General features: G+C 46.2%; 1 non-coding gene across 1 annotated transcript; it reads right to left on the bottom strand.

The window, feature by feature from the left end:
• Nucleotides 1–10,506: 10,506 nt before the first annotated feature.
• TRNAL-GAG (transfer RNA leucine (anticodon GAG)) lies at nt 10,507–10,573 on the bottom strand. Its single transcript has one exon. It is a non-coding gene; the product is annotated as a tRNA-Leu (tRNA).
• Between the last annotated feature and the right edge of the window lie 9,550 nt (nt 10,574–20,123).

Raw genomic sequence — 20,123 nt, 5'->3', positions numbered from 1 at the left:
TGTTGATGGTAGGCTTGCCAATCCCCAGGTGGGGGCAGGGGATCCCCCGGTTTGGAGCCCCCCCCCCGCTTCAGGGTCGTCAGAAAGCGGGGGGAGGGGAGGGAAATGTCTGCTGGGAACCCTATTATTCCCTATGGAGATTTATTCCCATAGAAAATCATGAAGAATTGATCTGCGGGTATCTGGGGCTCTGGGGGGGCTGTTTTTTAAGGTAGAGGCACCAAATTTTCAGCATAACATCTAGTGCCTCTCCCCAAAATATCCCCCCCAAGTTTCAAAATGATTGGACCAGGGGGTCCAATTCTATGAGCCCCAAAAGAAGGTGCCCCTATCCTTCTTTATTTCCTATGGAAGGAAGGCATTGAAAAGGTGTGCCGTCCCTTTAAATGTGATGGCCAGTTGTGTCTATAAATTCACTGAAATCAGTAGGTTTAGACTGTTCTAAAAGGAACAATGTAATATATATAATTCTGAGTGAGAAATTTGATGGAGTTGCCTTGATGTACCTTCTGTGTGTCAAGAACGACTTGTCAGAATGCACAAAAGCGGAAGGGGAAAAAAGCAAATTTAAACCAGCTTCACATCTACTTATGGCCCCATGGGTTCTAGCCAAGATACTCTGGATTTTTGAAGCCAGAGTTGTCTAACAATAGAATTCCCAGAGGTTCACCAAACTCTAATTCCCATTGTTCCTTACAGCTACGGCAGAGCAGGTAAACAGTTCCGAGACTCGTTTATATTTACTTCTGTTTAATTACTGCTTTGCTGATAGCAGTGTGTACCCTGCGTTTTTTTGACCTTTCGTTGTTCAGTCGCACAGTCGAGTCCGACTCTTTGACCTACAGGTTCCCAAACATCCACGCAAATATATAAATGCATAATGATACTGAATAAAATAAATTAATTGGCAGCAAGGACACCGGTTCTTATCTCATCCACATTCCCTGAAAGGCTCACGCTCAGACCTTTGATCACACAGGTCAGGCAAAGAGTTCCCCAGATTGATTGGTTGATTACTTTCGTTTTCTATCCCGCCCTCTCCGCAAGTGGACACAGGGGTGGCTAGCAATCACTTAAAAACACAATTTGAGGTTACAATTAAAAAAAACCCCAACAATTAAATGAACAATTAAAAAACATTCATGGTGCTACTCAGAAATTTCCGGTATAGGCGGGATGACGACTTTCTTTCTTCGACTGTCTGTACTTTCCTGACAGTGATCCTATGGTGGTCATAGTTCCTCGTAAGTAGGGCTGCCAAGTCCAATTCAAGAAATATCTGGGGACTTTGGGGGTGGAGCCAGGAGACATTAGGGGTGGAGCCAAGATCAAGGCTGTGACAAGCATCATTGAATTGCAAAGGGAGTTCTGGCCATCACATTTAAAGGGACTGCACACCTTTTAGATGCCTTCCCTCCACTGGAAATAATGAAGGATAGGCACACCTTCTTTTGGGGCTCATAGAAGTACAGTAGATCCTCTGGCCCAATCCTTTTGAAACTTAGAGGGTACTTTGGGGAGAGGCACTGGATGCTATGCTGAAAACTTGTCTCTAACTCAAAAACCAGCTTTCCCAGAACTCTGGAAACCCGCAGATCAATTATCCATTATATCCTATGGGAATTGGTCTCCATAGGGAATAATGGAGTGTCCAGCAGACATTTCTCTCCCCCCCCCCGCTTTCTGATGACCCTGAAGCGGGGGGAGGGCCTAGGGTTGCCAATCCCCAGGTGGGGGCAGGGGATCCCCCTGTTTGGAGGCCCTCCCCTCGCTTCAGGGTTATCAGAAAGCAGGGGGGGGAGGGAATTGTCTGCTGGGAACTCTGCTATTCCCTATGAAGATTCCCATAGAAAATCATGGAGAATTGATCCGTGGGTATCTGGGGCTCTGGGGGGGCTGTTTTTTGGGGTAGAGGCACCAAATTTTCAGTATAGCATCTAGTGCCTCTCCCCAAAATACCCACCAAGTTTCAAAAAGATTGGACCAGGGGGTCCAATTCTATGAGCCCCAAAAGAAGGTGCCCCTATCCTTCATTATTTCCTATGGAAGGAAGGAATTGAAAAGGTGTGCCGTCCCTTTAAATGTGAGGGCCAGAACTCCCTTTGGAGTTCAATGATGCTTGTCACAGCCTTGATCTTGGCTCCGCCCCTCATGTCTCCTGGCTCCACTCGCAAAGTCTCCTGGCTCCACCCCCAAAGTCCCCAGATATTTCTTAAATTGGACTTGGCAACCCTAGGAGGGCCTCCAAACCAGGGGATCCTCTGCCTCCACCTGGGGATTGGCAACCCTACTCATAAGTGATGTTGCTCAGCAGTGTTGCGTGGCATTCCTTTCCCATTTAGTTATTAAAGGCCTGTTGAAATAATTCAGTTTTACAGGCCCTGCAGAATTGGGAGAGATCCCGCAGGGCCTCTAGGAGGACGTTCCACATCATTGGTGCTGCCACTGAGAAGACCCTGGGCCGTGTAGAGCACAGTCGAGCTTCCCGGGAATAGATAACCGTTTTTGTACTCCTGATCTTCTCTCTTCCATATTAGAATGATAAAGCCCAAGGAAGGCTTAACAGAACGCAGCAATGGCAAACCACCTCTGCTTCTCACCTGCCTTGATGGCCCCTTGCTGAAGCTACCGTGAGTCAGATGTGACATGATGGAATATATGTATGTATGCTCATGCCCATACACAATAACATGCAGTGTGCAAGACATAAAAAAAAAAGATTGTGCTGTGTGCTATACATAAAAATGAAAGTATCAAATAATAGAGCACAGTTCCCTAATGCATTGGATACAAAACCAGAGAAACTCTAAAAATCTGCGCCGAAATAGAGACAGAGAATTATCAAGGCAACCCTACTGGCTGAGGGAAGAGAACTGCAGGAAGGCAGGTAAGAAAGGAACAAGGGACAATCCGCTAGGGTTGCCAAGTCCGATTCAATAAATATCTGAGGGCTTTGGGGGTGGAGCCAGGAGACGTTGTGGGGTGGAGCCAGGAACAAGGTTGTGACAAGCATAATTGAACTCCAAAGGGAGTTCTGGCCAACACATTTAAAGGGACAGCACACCTTTTTAAATATCTTCCTTCCATTGGAAATAATGAAGGATAAGGCACCTTCTTTTGGGGCTCATAGACCTGGTTGCCAAGTCCGATTCAATAAATATCTGAGGGCTTTGGGGGTGGAGCCAGGAGATGTTGGGGGGTGGAGCCAGGAACAAGGTTGTGACAAGCATAATTGAACTCCAAAGGGAGTTCTGGCCATCACATTTAAAAGGACTGCACACCTTTTAAATGCCTTCCCTCCATTGGAAATAATGAAGGATAAGGCACCTTCTTTTGGGGCTCATAGACCTGGAACCCCCTGATCCAATCCTTTTGAAACTTGGAGGGTGTTCTAAGGAGAGACATTGGATGTTGTGCTGCAAATTCGGTGCCTCTACCTTAAAAAACAGCCCCCCCCCAAGAGCCCCAAATAACCATGGATCAATTCTCTATGTATCCTCTATGGGAATCAGTCTCCATAGGGAATAATGGAGTGCCAGCAGACATGTCCCTCCTCCCCTGTTTTCTGATGACACTGAAGTGGGGGGAGGGCATCCAAACTGAGGGGTCGCCTGCCCTCAACTAGGGATTGGCAACCCTACAATCCACCTGGCGTGTTCTTGTGTTCCCAGAAGACATCATGAGAAACTCCAGGTTAGCTCAGACGGGGTCACTGCTGCCTCCGTTTTCAAGCAAAAAATGAACATTTTAGCTCCCTTCCCTCTAGGGTTGTCAAATCCTTTCTGGCTACCTGTTGTGTACTGGTTGTTTTGACTGCTGCTTTGTTACATCTGTTAGTTGACCTTGAAGCATATTTCCTTGCCCTCCAGGACCCCGAGGCCAATATTTCTATTGGCTGTTCTTTTCGAATCTCTCAGGAAATGCAAATGAAGGATCCTGGAGAGACCAATAGGGTAGATTCCCACCCACATAAGGGGGCGTGTTTAACTCAGGCCAAAAGAGCATAAGAACATAAGAGAAGCCATGTTGGATCAGGCCAATGGCCCATCCAATCCAACACTCTGTGTCACAGAAGAACCTAAGAGAAGCCATGTTGAATCAGGCCAATGACCCATCCAGTCCAATACTGTGTCACAGAAGAACATAAGAGAAGCCATGTTGGGTCAGGCCAATGGCCCATCCAGTCCAACACTCTGTGTCACAGAAGAACATAAGAGAAGCCATGTTGGGTCAGGCCAATGGCCCATCCAGTCCAACACTCTGTGTCACATAAGAGAAGCCATGTTGGATCAGGTCAATGGCCCATCCAGTCCAACACTCTGTGTCACAGAAGAACATAAGAGAAGCCATGTTGGATCAGGCCAATGGCCCATCCAGTCCAACACTCTGTGTCACAGAAGAACATAAGAGAAGCCATGTTGGATCAGGCCAATGGCCCATCCAGTCCAACACTCTGTGTCACACAGTAGCCAAAAAAACCTCAAGTGCCATCAGGAGGTCCACCAGTGGGGCTAGAAGCCCTCCCATGGTGCCCCTCCAAGCACAAGAATACAGAGCACCACTGTCCCAGACAAAGAGTTCCAACAATAAGCTAATAGCCACTGATGGACCTCTGCTCTATATGCTTATCCAATCCCCTTTTGAAGCTGTCTATGCTTGTAGCTGCCCCCACCTCCTGTGGCAGTGAATTCCACATGTTAATCTCCCTTTCGGTGAAGAAGGACTTCCTTTTATCTGTTCTAACCCCACTGCTCAGCAATTACATGGACTGCCCACGAGTTCTCATATTGTGAGAAAGGGAGAAAAGCACTTCTTTCTCTACCTTGCATCTCATGCATCTTGTAAACCTCTATCATGTCACCCCGCAGTCGACATTTCTCCAAGCTAAAGAGCCCCAAGCGTTTTAACCTTTCTTCATTTGGAAAGTGTTCCAGCCCTTGAATCATTCTAGTTGCCCTTTTCTGCACTTTCTCCAACGCTATAACATCTTTTTTGATATAAGGAGATAATGGATATAGGGAGTGGGGTGGCCTGTTTGTGTTCAGTTGTGCTCTTGTTCAATGAAAGTTCTTGCTTACCTCAAGCTGGCTGAACTCACTATATAATACTACCGACGGGGGATAGGTGGGTAGGGTGATCAGGTCAGGTTGGAAAACTCCTAGAGATTTAGGGATGGAGCCGGGGGGGGGGGGGAGGGGGATAGGAACCTCAGCGGGGTACAGTGCCTTAGAGTCCAACCTCCAAAGCATCCATTTCCTCCAGGGGAACTGATCTCTGTAGTTTGGAGATGAGCAGTAATCCCAAGGAATCTCCAGGTCCCATCTGGAGGCTTAGCATCCCTATGTCTGTTTTTCTGTTGTATAAAGTTGAGCCTACTGAAGGATAACGTATTCTGTGCAAATACCGCATGACTCTGCTGCAATGTATTAAAATGCTCGGTTTTATGGTAATTTGTATGTTCAGGGCCTTTGTGAAGGACAAAAGCACGCTGAATAAAAACCCCCAGCACAAACACATCAGCCTCTTGCCTCCCCCCAGTTTTGCAACAGATTAGCTTTTACACACATTCTAATTTGTAGCAGGATTTTTATCAGCTCCAGACAACGTTTGATAATCTCTCCCCAGTTTAATTAGCAATCCTCTTAGGAGGAGACGGCGCACCCACAATCCTCATTCCACGCATCCCGTGACTCTTCCCAATCAACAATATTAAACATGCTTTTTTGCTCCAGAAAATGTACAATTGGGGCATTTGGAACGCCTTTTGGGAGCAACGGCAGTCAGCTGTGTATATATCCCTCATACGAAAACCAGAAGCCAAACATGTGAAATTTCAGTGCTTCATTAACACGATAAGTAAAAACCGTTTTGTAGAAAAATAGGTGGTGGAGCTCACCCAGGGATTGTTATGCAGCTGCACCTACTATTCAATGGACAAGGTGGGAAGGAGAAGGTGGAACTCTCAGAAAGGTTCAGGCAGGGCCAGATTAACAATTAGGCAAAGTAGACACTGGCCTATGGGCCCCCATGCTTTTGGGGGCCCCAGGCTGACCCCCCTGGTTTTCTCCCTGCTTGCAGCCCTTCCAACCTTTGCCCGACTTTCCTGCTGCAGCTGCTGGCGTAGTTGCCAAGTTTTCCTCTTCCTGCAGCTTAGTAAAAGGGACTTTTGAGCAAGTGTCTGCAGGCTGCAGTGGGGAGCTACTGGCAGGGTGGTGGGCATTCCGAATGAGATAATTTGCAAAGCGGCTTCCAAGATTTCAACTGCCTAGGGGCCTCCACAGGGTTTAAACCAGCACTGGGTTCAGGAGCTGTGCTCCTGTGAGCTCCTGCCAAATCCGAGGCCTGGTAAAAACTGGGAAATCTTTTTTTTTTTTTCCCTCCCCAAACATGTGATATTTTGGCTTCAATTTTTTTTGCATGTGTAATTATATTGGTGAATGGTGAGGTTACTTTTGAATTACAGACTTGCATCTGCAAAACCATAGGTGGGACTCTGTGGATAAGACCATAAGAGAAAAAAGAAGCCCTGTTGGATCAGGCCAAAGGCCCATCCGGTCCAACACTTTGTGTCACATAAGAACATAAGAGAAGCTTGTTGGATCAGGCCAATGGCCCACCCAATCCAACACTCTGTGTTACATAAGAACATTAGAGAAGCCATGTTGGATCAGGCCAATGACCCATCCAGTCCAACACTCTGTGTCACAGAAGAACATAAGAGAAGCCATGTTGGATCAGGCCAATGGCCCATCCAGTCCAACACTCCGTGTCATGTAAGAACATAAGAGAAGCCATGTTGGATCAGGCCAATGGCCCATCCAGTCCAACACTCCGTGTCACGTAAGAACATAAGAGAAGCCATGTTGGATCAGGCCAATGGCCCATCCAGTCCAACACTCTGTGTCACAGAAGAACATAAGAGAAGCCATGTTGGATCAGGCCAATGGCCCCTCCAGTCCCAACACTCTGTGTCACACAGTAGCGAAAAAACCCAGGTGCCATCAGAAGGTCCATCAGTGGGGCCAGGACACAGAAGCCTCCCACTATTGGCCCCCTCCCAGCACCAAGAATACAGAGCACCACTTGCCCCAGACAGAGAGTTCCATCTATACCTTGTGGCTTAGCCACTGATGGGCCTCTGCTCCAGATGTTTATCTAATCCCCTGTTTAAGCTGTCTATGCTTGTAGCTGCCACCACCTCCTGTGGCAGTGAATTCCATGTGTTAATCAAGGGCCTTTTAGGCTAACAGAAGCATTTTCTCTCTATCTAAGAATTGAATAAAAAAGTCTTCAGGTGGGGCCTGGAGATCTGGCATGACCAATTATGAAGAGTACAAAATCATTTCCCCTGAAGGAAATGGAAGCTTTGGTGGCTGGACTCTTTGGCGTTCTGCCCTGCTGATGAGATCTTCTCAGACTCTGCCCCCAAATCTCCAGGAATTTTCCAACCTGGATTTTGTAACCCACAGCTGTAAGATGGTGTTGGTGTCCATGGACACTGTAATCTAGTTGTGCCCTCAATAATCGTTTGTTTTTAAATATATACTTTAGCATTGTTTTGAAGGTATGTTTATATATGCCTGAATTTTTAAATTATTTTTTAAAAAAATAAAGAAGAATTGAAGATTTATACCCCGCCCTTCTCTCTGAATCAGAGACTCAGAGCGGCTTACAATCTCCCATATCTTCTCCCCCACAACAGACACCCTGTGAGGTGAGTGGGGCTGAGAGGGCTCTCACAGCAGCAGCACTTTCAAGGACAACCTCTACCAGAGCTAGGGCTGACCCAGAGCTATTCCAGCAAGTGCAAGTGGAGAAGTGGGGAATTAAACTCAGATCTCCCAGATAAGAGTCCACGAACTTAACCACTACACCAAACCCTGTGCAAGCACCAGTCATTTCCAACTCTGGGGTGACATCGCATCACAACGTTTTCACGGCAGACTTTTTACAGGGTGGTTTGCCATTGCCTTCCCCAGTCATCTACACTTTCCCCCTAGCTAGCTGGGTACTCATTTTATCAACCTCAGAAGGATGGAAGGCTGAGTCGACCTTGAGCCAGCTACCTGAATCCAGCTTCCACTGAGATTGAACTCAGGTTGTGAGCAGAGTTCGGACTGCAGTACTGCAGTTTTACCACTCGGCGCCACTTTTAATTTGGACGTGCTATTGTTTGATTTTATTCATTAACTTCATTTTCCTGCAAGAGCCAAAGGATGCAACAGTCTCGTCTTCGTTCCTAATGTTAGTAGACTGGGAAGTTCTACTATGCAAGCCTGAATCTTTGGTAAGGCTCCCATTCATTTCAAGGAAATGAAAAACTCCCAGCATGCCACTATTAAGAAAGGTACATCTGCCCATCAATCTCCTATTTTGGTAGATTTATTTCCTTCACTAGGTTTCCCCCTGGAATTCAACTCAAACAAATGATTCTCATAGGGCTTTTTAAATAGCAGGAACTCCTTTGCATATTAGGCCACACACCCCTGATGTAGCCAATCCTCCAAGCGCTTACAGGGCTTTTCTTACAGGGCCTACTGTAAGATCTTGGAGGAATGGCTACGTCAGGGGTGTGCGGCCTAATATGCAAAAAAGTTGCTGTTACAAAAAAAGCCCTGCCCATATAAACTAAGCTTGTTATTCCAGTTTGGTCCTTGCATCTGTTAAACGCAGGGCTTTTTTTTTGTAGCGGAAACTCCTTTGCATATTAGGCTGCACCCCCCTCCTGGAGTAGCCAATCCTCCTGGAGCTTACAGTAGGCCCTGTACTAAGAGCCCTGTAAGCTCTTGGAGGATTGGCTACATCAGCGGTGTGTGGCCTAATATGCAAAGGAGTTCCTGCTACAAAAAAATAGCCCTGGTTAAACATCTTCATGATGTTACGTGCTAATTTGCCACTTGCCCTCCTCTCCCTATATGTATAGGCTCGCAACTTCCATTTCGATGTATCCGAAAGCTTTCACCTTGAATAAAACTTGGTTGGTTTTCAAGGTGCCACTGGACTCGGCCGTCGTTTGAGATGGTAGAGAAAGAAGTACTTTTCTCCCTTTCTCACAATACAAGACCTTGTGGGCACTCAATGAAATTGCTGAGCAGTTGGGTTAGAACAGATAAAAGGATGTACTTCTTCACTCAAAGGGTGATTCACACTTGGAATTTGCTGCCACAAGAGATGGCAGCAACTACAAGCATAGCCAGCTTCAAAAGGGGATTGGATAAACATATGGAGCAGAGGTCCATCAGTGGCTAGTAGCCACAGCATATTGTTGGAACTTTCTGTTTGGAGCAAGTGATGTTCTGTATTCTTAGTGCTTGGGAGGGACAACAGTGTGAGGACTTCTAGTGTCCTGGCCCCACTGAGGGACCTCCTGATGTCAACTGGGTTTTTTTGGCCACTGTGTGACACAATGGGCGTTTTCGCACTCACCTTCAAGTGGCGCGACCACCCTCTTCACGCCGGAGGATCTGCAGGGATTTCGCATAAGAAGCGCCGGAGCAGCCAAAAGAGCCGGCGACTTCCGTCGCAAAAGCCGCTCAAACGTTTTCCTGCTTCTTGGCGGTTTACGTTTGAGCGGGTTTCGCGACGGAACTTTCCGGCTCTTTTGGCTGCTCCGGCGCTTCTTATGCGAAATCCCTGCAGATCCTCCGGCGTGAGGAGGTGGTCGCGCCACTTGAAGGTGAGTGCGAAAACGCCCAGAGTGTTGGACTAGATGGGCCATTGGCCTGATCCAACATGGCTTCTTTTATGTTCTCTCATGTTCTAAGTGGAGTGCGCCAGAGATCCTGCTTGTCCGAATTGGTGAAATTCGTCTCTGTTCTTTAGACTTACACTCGAGTGGATCTTGCTCCTATAACTGGATGCACCACCTTAACGTCAGATCAATCCAAGTGGCCCTCTTTTGCTGTCTTCTCACTCCCTTCCCCCCCGCCCCCTGCTGTTTTATTCTAACTTGACTGCTGCATAATTGGAACTGATAGATGCCATCGTATTAGAGGCAAAATATCTCAACCGGTATAGTTAGAGGTGTCATCTTGAGACAGTCTTGAGTCCTGTTTCTTCTGACCTTTAAGGGAAGGCAACAATGCCCTGACAATGCTCTGACATTTATATTGTTTGATGTCATCACCGGCGCTTGCAAATTAAAACCCCAATTTATAAAGTGCCTTTTGACAGTTCCTGCCTCCTCCCACTTCCTGAGGGATGTGAGAACAGGCATTTCTATTTTCAAAGGCACTTTTGCCATCCCATGTGCTGGTCTCACGTACCTGAAGACTTTACTCCACAAAAGCGCACATGTATGCAGGTTTCATTGTTCTAAATCGCGGCTATAAATGGAGTGTTTTCAATTACACACTTGAACATATTTGAACATATGAACATATGAAGCTGCCTTACACTGAATCAGACCCTTGGTCCATCAAAGTCAGTATTGTCTTCTCAGACTGGTAGCAGCTCTCCAGGGTCTCAAGCTGAGGTTTTTCACAACTATTTGCCTGGACCCATTTTTGGAGATGCCAGGGATTGAACCTGGGACCTTCTGCTTCTCAAGCAGATGCTCTACCACTGAGCCACCGTCCCTCCCCATGCTGTAGGACACTGTAGGGCATTCTCACATTCTGACATGTTCCCAGGAGTGGCATTCTATCAGGAGCTCCTTTGCATATTAGGCCACACACCCCTGATGTAACCAATCCTCCAAGAGCTTACAAGGCTCTTTTTTGTAAGCTCTTGGAGGATTGGCTACATCAGGGGTGTGTGGCCTCATATGCCAAGGAGCTCTTGCTAGAATTCTATCCCTGCACGTTACTGTTTTATTGGTTTCCCACGCTAATGCTACCCAGATCAAAGGTTTTCTCAATGTGTTAATTTTACTATTCTGCCATTGGATTTTAACTTTGTACTACTTTTGCATTCTAAACCACTGCCAACCAGCTATATGTAGCTCTGCTCACTGTACCTCATTCCTCATCTGAATAAGTGTGCGTGCACATGAAAGCTTACATTCTGAATAAAACTATGTTGGTCTTAAAAATGCTACTGGACTCTTACTTTGTTCTATTGCTTCAGACCAAGACGGCTGCCCACCTGGATCTAACCACACACTGTGTTAGTGATTCAAGCACAGTATTACTGAGCCAGTGTGGCATACAGGTTAGAAAGCCATTGCGGTTGGAGTATTGGTGTAAGCCTAGGAGGAGCTGGGTTCAAATCTTCCTTGTGAAGCTGACTTATACCATCTCAGACCATTGGTTCATCAAGGTCAATATTGTCTATCCAGGGGTGTCAAACATTCATCCCAAGGGCCAGATTAGGCCCTCAGAGAGCTCCTATCAGGCCCATGAGGGACTCGCTGTCATCTGCTTCCTTTTCCCTCTTGCTTGCTTTTTTCTGCATCACAGCTTGCTTTGCCAGGCTTGCTCCATCGCCAGGACCAGCACATGAAGCAGCACCCGAGGCAATTTATGTGCAAGGCTGACCAGCACATGAAGCAACTTATGTACAAAAGCTCACAATGCCCAGCCATTTCATGTTTCCCCCTGGGTCTTAGACTCAAAGCATTGACCATGAGATTTCTGCAATGAATGTCAATAAACCAAAAGTAGGTTTGCAACTTTTACAGACACACACCTGAACAACACCTGAACAGCATACTCAAGCTCAAGTTAAGTTCAAGAAACTTTAATGGCATAAAAAGCATACCCAAGATTGCTACAGCACAGATATTGTCTCCAGTTTTTGAGGTTGGTGGGGCTGGAGAGGGCTCTCAGAGCAGCTGCCCTTTCAAGGACAACCTCTGCCAGAGCTATGGCTGACCCAAGGCCATTCCAGCAGCTGCAAGTGGAGGAGTGGGGAATCAAACCCGGTTCTCCCAGATAAGAGTCCGCACGCTTAACCACTACACCAAACTGGCTTAAAGCACGTTTTAAAGGTGTTTTTTTTTTTAAATCTTTACTTGTGTTTGTCTATGTCTTTTATAATAGCCCCATGGCACAGAGTGGTAAAGCTGCAGTCCTGCAGTCCTAAGCTCTGCTCATGACCTGAGTTCGATCCTGGAGGAAGCTGGGTTCAGGTTGCCAGCTCGAGGTTGACTCAGCCTTCCATCCTCCCGAGGTAAGTAAAATGAGTCCCCAGCTTGCTGGGGGTAAAATGTAGATGACTGGGGAAGGCCATGGCAAACCACCTCGTTAAAAAGTCTGCCGTGAAAACGTTGCGAAAGCAACGTCACCCCAGAGTCGGAAACGACTGATGCCTACACAGGGGACTACCTTTACCTTTTGTGTCCTTTATAAAGTTTACATATTGCTGGAATACAAGTTATTTGCATTCCAGTCATTATAGAGTTAAATGTTGTTTTGTTTACCTAAAAGAGGAAGTGATGTATTGTAGCCTAAACCCAATTAAGTACTGGCTTTTCTAAGGGGGGGGGGATGTAAACACAATATTGGTCATCTGCACCCTGTGTGTAAAACCCCTTTGATCTTATATGCAAGGTGAGTTGCCTGTCTTCCTGCAGTCTTCTTCTTTTTCACCTATGAATTCTTAAAGCATATTTCCCAACACATATCCACTACCTGGCATTACATTTTGTGACACACAGATCCAGCCCTCATCACAAATGAGTTTGACACCCCTGATTCTACTCTGTCTGGGAACAGCTTTCCAGGGTTTCAGGCAGAGGTCTTTCACATCACCTACCGGAAAGCGAGTGTGTTATATTGGTTAAGTGTGCTGGACGAGCATCTGGGAAACCCAGCCTGGAATTCCCACTAATGCCATGGAACTTCAATGAGTGACCATGGGCCAATCACGCACTCGCAGCCTAACCGATCTCACAAGGTTCAAATAAACTGGAAATGCCAGGGATTGAACTCGAGACCTTCTGCATGCAAAGCAAAGACTCTCCCGTTGAGCCGCAGCCTTTCGGCTATGAAATGAGAAACCAGTCATGCACTTTTTGTCTGCCTAACAATTCCACTGGATAAAGTGGAGGAAATCATGCACGATAACTCGAGAAACAAAATAGGATAGAAATGTGATGAATCGCTCTGAATCATTACCGCTATGTCCCTATAACTGACCTAAATGTACAACAGCAATGCGCAATTAAGTCGCTGGACCCTTTTGCACTGATCCAGCCATAAAATCCATGACCTCGAAACCTTTTCATTATATTGCTCCAATACAGGGATATATATATATATATATATATATATATATATATATATATATATATACATATTTTTTAAAAAAATTGAGAGTGAAAAGTCACAGATATTGGTGGCATGCCCACTCTTCCTTCGCCGTGCTTGTTTTCCTCTTGAACGGGTGTTACATACGATAGACTGCAGCTCCCCAAAGTTTCCAGGCTTCCACGATCATTAAGCATCTTCTGGATTTGACCTCCCCGCCACTCTCTCCTTCAGACAGATTATTCCGAGTCCTGAAAAAGCACCCATGCATCATTCAAAGATGCGGCGTTACGGATATCGGCTCCGTGAAGGGAATAGTCAGCGCCTCGGTGCAACAAAGCAAAAAGTGAGAGAAAGATGCTCTCCTTGCTCGTGGTCCCCACAGGGAACTCGCTTCTTAATGATGTGTAAGACTGACAGCTGGCTTTGGGGCCCCGCTTGACTCAGTCCAAGGGAACAGAAGACAATTCCTGCACTTCTGCAGGAGCGCCTTTGGTGCCTTTGCCTGGATAATGAGGGCAAATGAAAGCCACCAGCTCCCTTCCAAAGACATCTGTGGCTGTGGACTCATCTTGGAGGACACGAGGACGCACCACCTCCACCAAAGTGTGTTTTCAATCCAGCGTCTGCCCGAGCGGACGTAAAATGTGGAGGCAGGATCTTCTCAAGGACAGAGCTGATGCGCTGTGTTTTTTGATTCTCCTCTGCAAATGCATCCCTCCGTGTGACGTGTTCTCCCTCCGTATGACCCAATTTCTGACCTCAGAATCCAGCTGAACTAGGGGATGTTTTAGGGAGAATTGACTAGCAGGTCAGGTGGCTTGCCTCCAGGTAGGCCCTGCGGAGCTCCTGGAATTGTGACCAATCTCCAGGCCAGGGGTGGCCAAATTGTGACTCAGGAGCCACATGTGCCTCTTTCACACATATTGTGTGGCTCTCAAAGCTCCCACCATCCCGTCAGTCAGCTGGGAGCCAGCTTGTCTCTTTAAATCACTTCTCCAAGCCAAGCCAGCCAGTAGCTTAGAGAATGCATTTACTTCCCTTCCTTCCTTCCTCCCTCCTTCCTTCCCTTCCTTCCTTCCTTTTCTCAAACAACTACTATTTAACCTATGTGGCTCTTTACATTAAGCAAGTTTGGCACCCCTGCTCCAGGCTATGGAGATCAGTTCCCCTAGAGAAAAATGGAAGAGTTGGAGGGTGGAATCGATGGCATATATTCCACTGAAGTCCATTCTCCATCCCCAAATCTCCCAGAATTTCCCAACCCTGAGTTGCAGCCCTACAAGCAGGGAATACTTGCACTCCCTACCTCCCTCTTACTAGTTCCCCCAATAGGGTTGCCAGTCTCCCAGGTGTGATGGAGATCTCCCAGCTGGCAACAGAGATCAGTTCACATGGAGAAAATGGCTGCTTCAGAAGGTGGCTGCTTTGGAAGCTCCTCCCCCCTCCCCAAACTCCACCCTCCTCAGTCTGCTCCCCCAAAATCTCCAGGTAACCCCCAAGCTGGAGTTGGCAATCTTATCCTCTAATGAATCCTTCCCGACATCAGCATTGAAGACAAACTACAGAGCATGGTGTTCTGCTTTTGTTTGCTTGCTTTAATTAAAATGCCCAATTATGCTGTAGATTATTGGATTTCTTATCCCCGGCTGGATTTACCTTTCTTCATAGAGATAGACAAATGCTCTTAATTTTGTTCCTTTCCCTGCTCATTTACACCCTTTAGATGGATGCCCAGTTTTCTCCTTTTTATGGCTGGTCATGTAGATTTCATCACCACTGCACTTTTTATATACAATTCAGATAAGCATACAGTGTGATGGTGTGGGGCAGTGGTTAGAGCGCTGGGCTAGGATTAAGGACTTCCAGGTTCAAATCCCTGACCTCCATGAAATTTACTTGATGATCTAAGGACAGTCATTATCTCTCAGTATAAGAGTGTGCTCTGAAACAGGCTTATGCCCTTCTAAGTCCATTGAAGTCAATGGGATGGGAAGGGTGTAACTCTGCTTAGAATTGCACTGTAACCTATTTAGGGAAGCCAGGTCTCCATCCAGCAGCCTCTTTAGTGCAGTGGTGGTTAAGTGTGGCGGGACTCTTATCTGGGAGAACCTGGTTTGATTCCCCCACTCCTCCACATGCAGCCAGAGATGGTGCAACTTTGAAGCAGTCACACAAGTTCTCCCAGAGCTGTTCCCTCTCAAGAACAGTTTCTGTCAGAGCTCTCTCAGTTTCACCTACCTCACAGGGTTTCTGTTGTGGGGAGAGGGAAGAAGGGAAGGAAAGGAGATTGTAAGCCATCTGAGGCTCCTTTGGGTAGTGAAGGGCGGGGGTATAAATTCAATATCTTCTTCTTCTTTTAAATTCTTCTTCTTCTGTCCACCACCAACCTGCAGTACGGTGGTAGGAGGAAAACAGGGAGAAAATTGACTTTGCTCCGACATTGTGAAGTCACTTCTGGTTTGAACCTGGCAGTGACATCATCACGCTTGAGTGACATGATGACATCACTTCTGGGTTCACACAGGAAGTGGCATCACACTAATTTACATGATCTGCCCCTCCCCCCCAAAAACCCCCCCCCAACTCCTGCCAGTTGCCAGGACTGGGCTGGGCAGCTCTAAACCTGGCTCATAGTGTTCTTATAAAGATAAAATGGAGGAAGGAAGAATCATGAAAAGGGCCCTGAGCTCACTGAAAAACAGGTAAGATGAAAATGCATTAGTCAATGTGCATAAAGACAATCTACATGTGATGCATATGTATAATCAGGGGCCTTTTTTTTTTTTTTTAGCAGGAACTCCTTTGCATATTAGGCCACATACCCCTGATGTAACCAATCCTCCTGGAGCTTCCAGTAGGCCCTCTACTGTAGCCAGTCCTCCAGGAGGTCCGTCCTTTCCAGGAGGATTGGCTACATCAGGGGAGTGTGGCCCAATATGCAAGAGTTCCTGCTACAAAAATAAGCCCTGTGCATAATATACACTGAATGTACATATCCTGACTGTTAGGGAGAAACTGTGTACATGTCCAGGAAAAGGAAAGAGAAGGTGGAACGAAAAACGCATACTGCGGGTTTAATGGGCACAAGGGAAAAGCGATTTTTTAAAAAAAGAAAAGAAAGAAAAGGGGAGTTGGGGTTTGAAGCAGCAGGGGTGAAATATCAGGAAACATCCCCGCGTTGTACCATTGCAAAGGGTCACCCTGTCGACCAGACGGCTGCCCGTCTTAAGCTCCTCTCCATCCCAATTAGCCTTGTTGTAATAAAGGATGCCATCCCTGTTGTCGGGCCTGATTGCCGTTTCTCTGCTGGGGAGCCTTGCAGGTAATTAACGCTTTGCCACTGGCCACCCGGGAGAGGACAGAATATATTACTCTGCAACATTCTGCTGCAGCCCTGCAGCACCGGCATCAGGAGCCTCCGTTCAGCGAAAATATCGAAAGATGAGGGAGTGTTCCTCTTCCCTGCTTACAGGAAACGTATTTTGCTTCCCGAGGGAAGGATAGGGCTGGGGAGTTTGGTAGTGCAAGGCTAGTGGCGGGAGGGTTTTGTTAGGGGGCAGCATCCCAGGAATTAAATTTTTTAAAAGAAAAAAATAAGCGCTTATCATCGATTTCCTGGCAATTCCTAGAGCTACTTGCAAGGGACAAGGGTAGATCTAATGCAGCTTTAGCTCTTGAAACTGGCAGGAACTCTTTGGTCCTCTTACATTAGAGTTCCTGATGATTCCTAGAGCTACACTTGTGCCTTGCAGGTAGCTCTAGGAATTGCCAGGACATGTACAGGAAGAACCTCCTATATGTAGATGAGGCCTTTTTTTTTTTTTTAATTCTCCCTGCAATGATCTAGGGTTACCAGCCCCCTGATCTTGGCCTGGTTTCCCCCACTTTAGCAGCCTCTCGTCTGGCTACAAATATCCCCAAATGTAACAAGAAAAAGAGATCACAGTTAATGGGACAGGCAATGGAAGTTAAACAACTACTGTGATGATAAACGAAGTTTATAGTAACCATTTAAAAACCTTCATATATTTGAATGCTCCACATTTGAAATTTTACATACTTTAAGGGAAGGCAACCCCACAACAATCCCCCTTCCCATTTGGCCCCACTTTCCACCTGCCATTCAGGTGGGAAGCTGTGGGCAAGGACCACAATTACTTGGAGGTCTCCTGCCATAAGATGGAACCCTGGAGGAGACCTGAGTTGTCTGATTGGGATCTGTCTTCATATGAATGGTGAAAACACAAACTGGCGGCATCTCTCCAGAGTCTCAGGCTGAGTCTTTCTCATCATCTACTGCCAGGTTCTTAGCAAGAGGTGCTGAGGTTTCAACCTGGGGGCTTCCGAATGCTAAGAAGATGCTTTGCCTGTGAGCTGTAGCCCAAGAGAGAATAGTTTCCACAGATAGGATCGGATCCAATGGTTCCCGCCTACTAAGTGATTAATCTTCCATCAGAAAAGACTCCGGTTGAGTACCGCTTCTGCCATTGGAAGGACTTCACTGGAAGCAGTCTTTCCTGGAATGAAACAAGGCTTCCATCAAGGGAAGACAACCATATTTTGCAGAAGTGATCTGTTGGATTCAATCCTATGCAGGGCTTTTGTTTTTTTTTTTTTTTTTTAGTAGGAACGCACAGGAACGCAGTTTCAATTGGCTTGACATCAGGGGGTGTGTGGCCTAATAGGCAAATGAGTTCCTGCTTGGCTTTTTTCAACAAAAAAGCCTTGTGTGAAACAATGGTGATGTCAGGGGGTGTGGCCTAATAGGTAAATGAGTTCCTGCTGGGCTTTTTTAAAAAAACAAAAAAGCCCTGATCCTATGTGAACACGCAAGTAGCAGGTTACAACTTTTTTTTTTCAGAGTAAGCCAAAAAAGTATCTAGAGCATTTCTCTGGAGGTGGATGTGTTGTACATTTGTTGCGACTGGACACATGCAGACTTCTGATTTTCACTCAACATCTTGCATGGAGGCTAGTTTGTGATTGGTAACATTCCCTGTTTCTTTTCCTCATGTATTCATTTATATATATACATACACACAGAGAGACATATATATATGGTTTACATTGTCTCCATTAACTGTTGGCATCATATTTGCTGGCATTGTGTATGCGTTCTTTCAGTTTTATATGCAGTTTGTATGGTGTTTGCTGCCGTGATGTATAATGCTGATTTACCGATGCATAGATCATGTTGAAAAATGCATACATTTTGTGGGCGCAATTTGGTGGAAGAAAACAGTAAACAGAGAAAAAGAATCGCCGAGATTCAGTTCCAACTAGGATTAATGGAATACAAAGCTAGGGTTTTTAGGCTGAAAGAGCAGAGATAAGAAATTCAAAATCACCCCACATGGTACTGCATGAGCAAAAAGCTCAGTCATGCATCATGCAATACTATGCATGAGATGTTAGGGTTGTCAGAGCCCCACCGGGGGTGGAGGAACCCCAATTTTTTGGGATGCTTCTTGGCCAAAGCTAGATGGGTGGTGGGGGAAAACCCCACCCCCAACTGGTCCAAAAGGTAACGTGATCATGTCCCATAGAAGTGACATCATCGACATTGCACAACAACACTCTAGCTTTTGGGCAAAGCTCTATGGTCAAAATCAGTTTCAAACCATAGGGTTCCCCTACCCAAGACTAGAGTGTCACACACTGTGACGTTGGCGATGTGATGATGTCACTTCTGGGTGACTCGGAAAGGACCCAGGATTCTCCCCAACAGTTGCAAGGAATGACCTGGCAACCCTATGAGATACACATGCACATGTGCATGCATATGATGAACTATCCTTAAAACAGGGTTGCCAGGTTTGTCTCGGAAAATACCTGGAGACTTTGGAGGTGGATCCGGGAGAGGGTGGGATTTGGGGAGGGGAGGGGTCTCAGCAGGCCAGGGTCCAATGCCCTAGAGTCCACCCTTCAGAGCAGTCATTTTCTCCAGGGGAGCTGATCTCTGCCACTAGAGATGAGTTGTAAAAGTGGGAGATCCCCAAGCCCCACCTGGAGGCTGGCAACCCTACCCTAAAAGATGGACTAGTAGAGCACTGACACTCACTTCAGAAAGACAAAGAGCAGAGGTTTCTTTAGCCTTTGGGCACTTCTAGAACTTTGAGAACTAGTAATGGACGCCATTACAAAATGGCTGCCGTGTAGGGTTGGGGCCAATTAAAAAAACCTGCTTAGGGTTCCTAAGTCCGCCGCAGCCTCCGGTGGGGGACTGTTTTTGCGTGTGGCGCGATAACATCACCCGTGAGTGATTCGGGCCTGATGCGTTGGCGGCATCACAGTGCCCGCCATTGTTTGGTCAACTGTCTGAGGCATTTGAGCAGAAGAAATCCAATTTAGTGTTGTATAATATACTGAAGGAGATTACAATACCCGACCTATCTGCACTAAATCAAAAATGGAATCTAGAGGTTCAATGTCACGTGAACTTGGACCAATGGGAAGATTGTTGTAATAAAATTAGGAAGTCCACTCTGGACATCAGGTTGATAACTATACAACAGAAAGTATTGCATAGAGTTTATTGGACCCCACTTCGTATGTTTAAGAGAGCAATGCTATCCTCAGCAGAGTGTTGGAGATGTAAGAGTAGAGAGGCGAATCTCACACATATGCTATTTAACTGTGAGGTGATTCAGAATTTTTGGCAACAGGTGTTATTGAAAATAAAGGATACAATTAAACGTCAACTACCATGGCAAGATAGTCACTTAATACTAAACTTTTTTCCGAAAGAATGGAAATTAAAGAAGGGGCAAAAATTATGGTTAGGAAGGGCTCTGTTGATAGCAAAACGCCAAATTCTTAAACACTGGAAACAAAATGATGTAATTCCAATTCTTCTTTGGGAAGATGACTTATTGAAACTTGCAGCTTTTGAAAAAATATCGTTTTCTGGTCGTAGACAAATATGTCGTT

The sequence above is a fragment of the Heteronotia binoei genome, chromosome 14 (assembly GCF_032191835.1).
Source record: "Heteronotia binoei isolate CCM8104 ecotype False Entrance Well chromosome 14, APGP_CSIRO_Hbin_v1, whole genome shotgun sequence".
NCBI classification, from domain to species: domain Eukaryota; kingdom Metazoa; phylum Chordata; class Lepidosauria; order Squamata; family Gekkonidae; genus Heteronotia; species Heteronotia binoei.
Note: the sequence above shows the minus strand (reverse complement) of the source record. Positions and strands in the feature narration are given on the sequence as shown.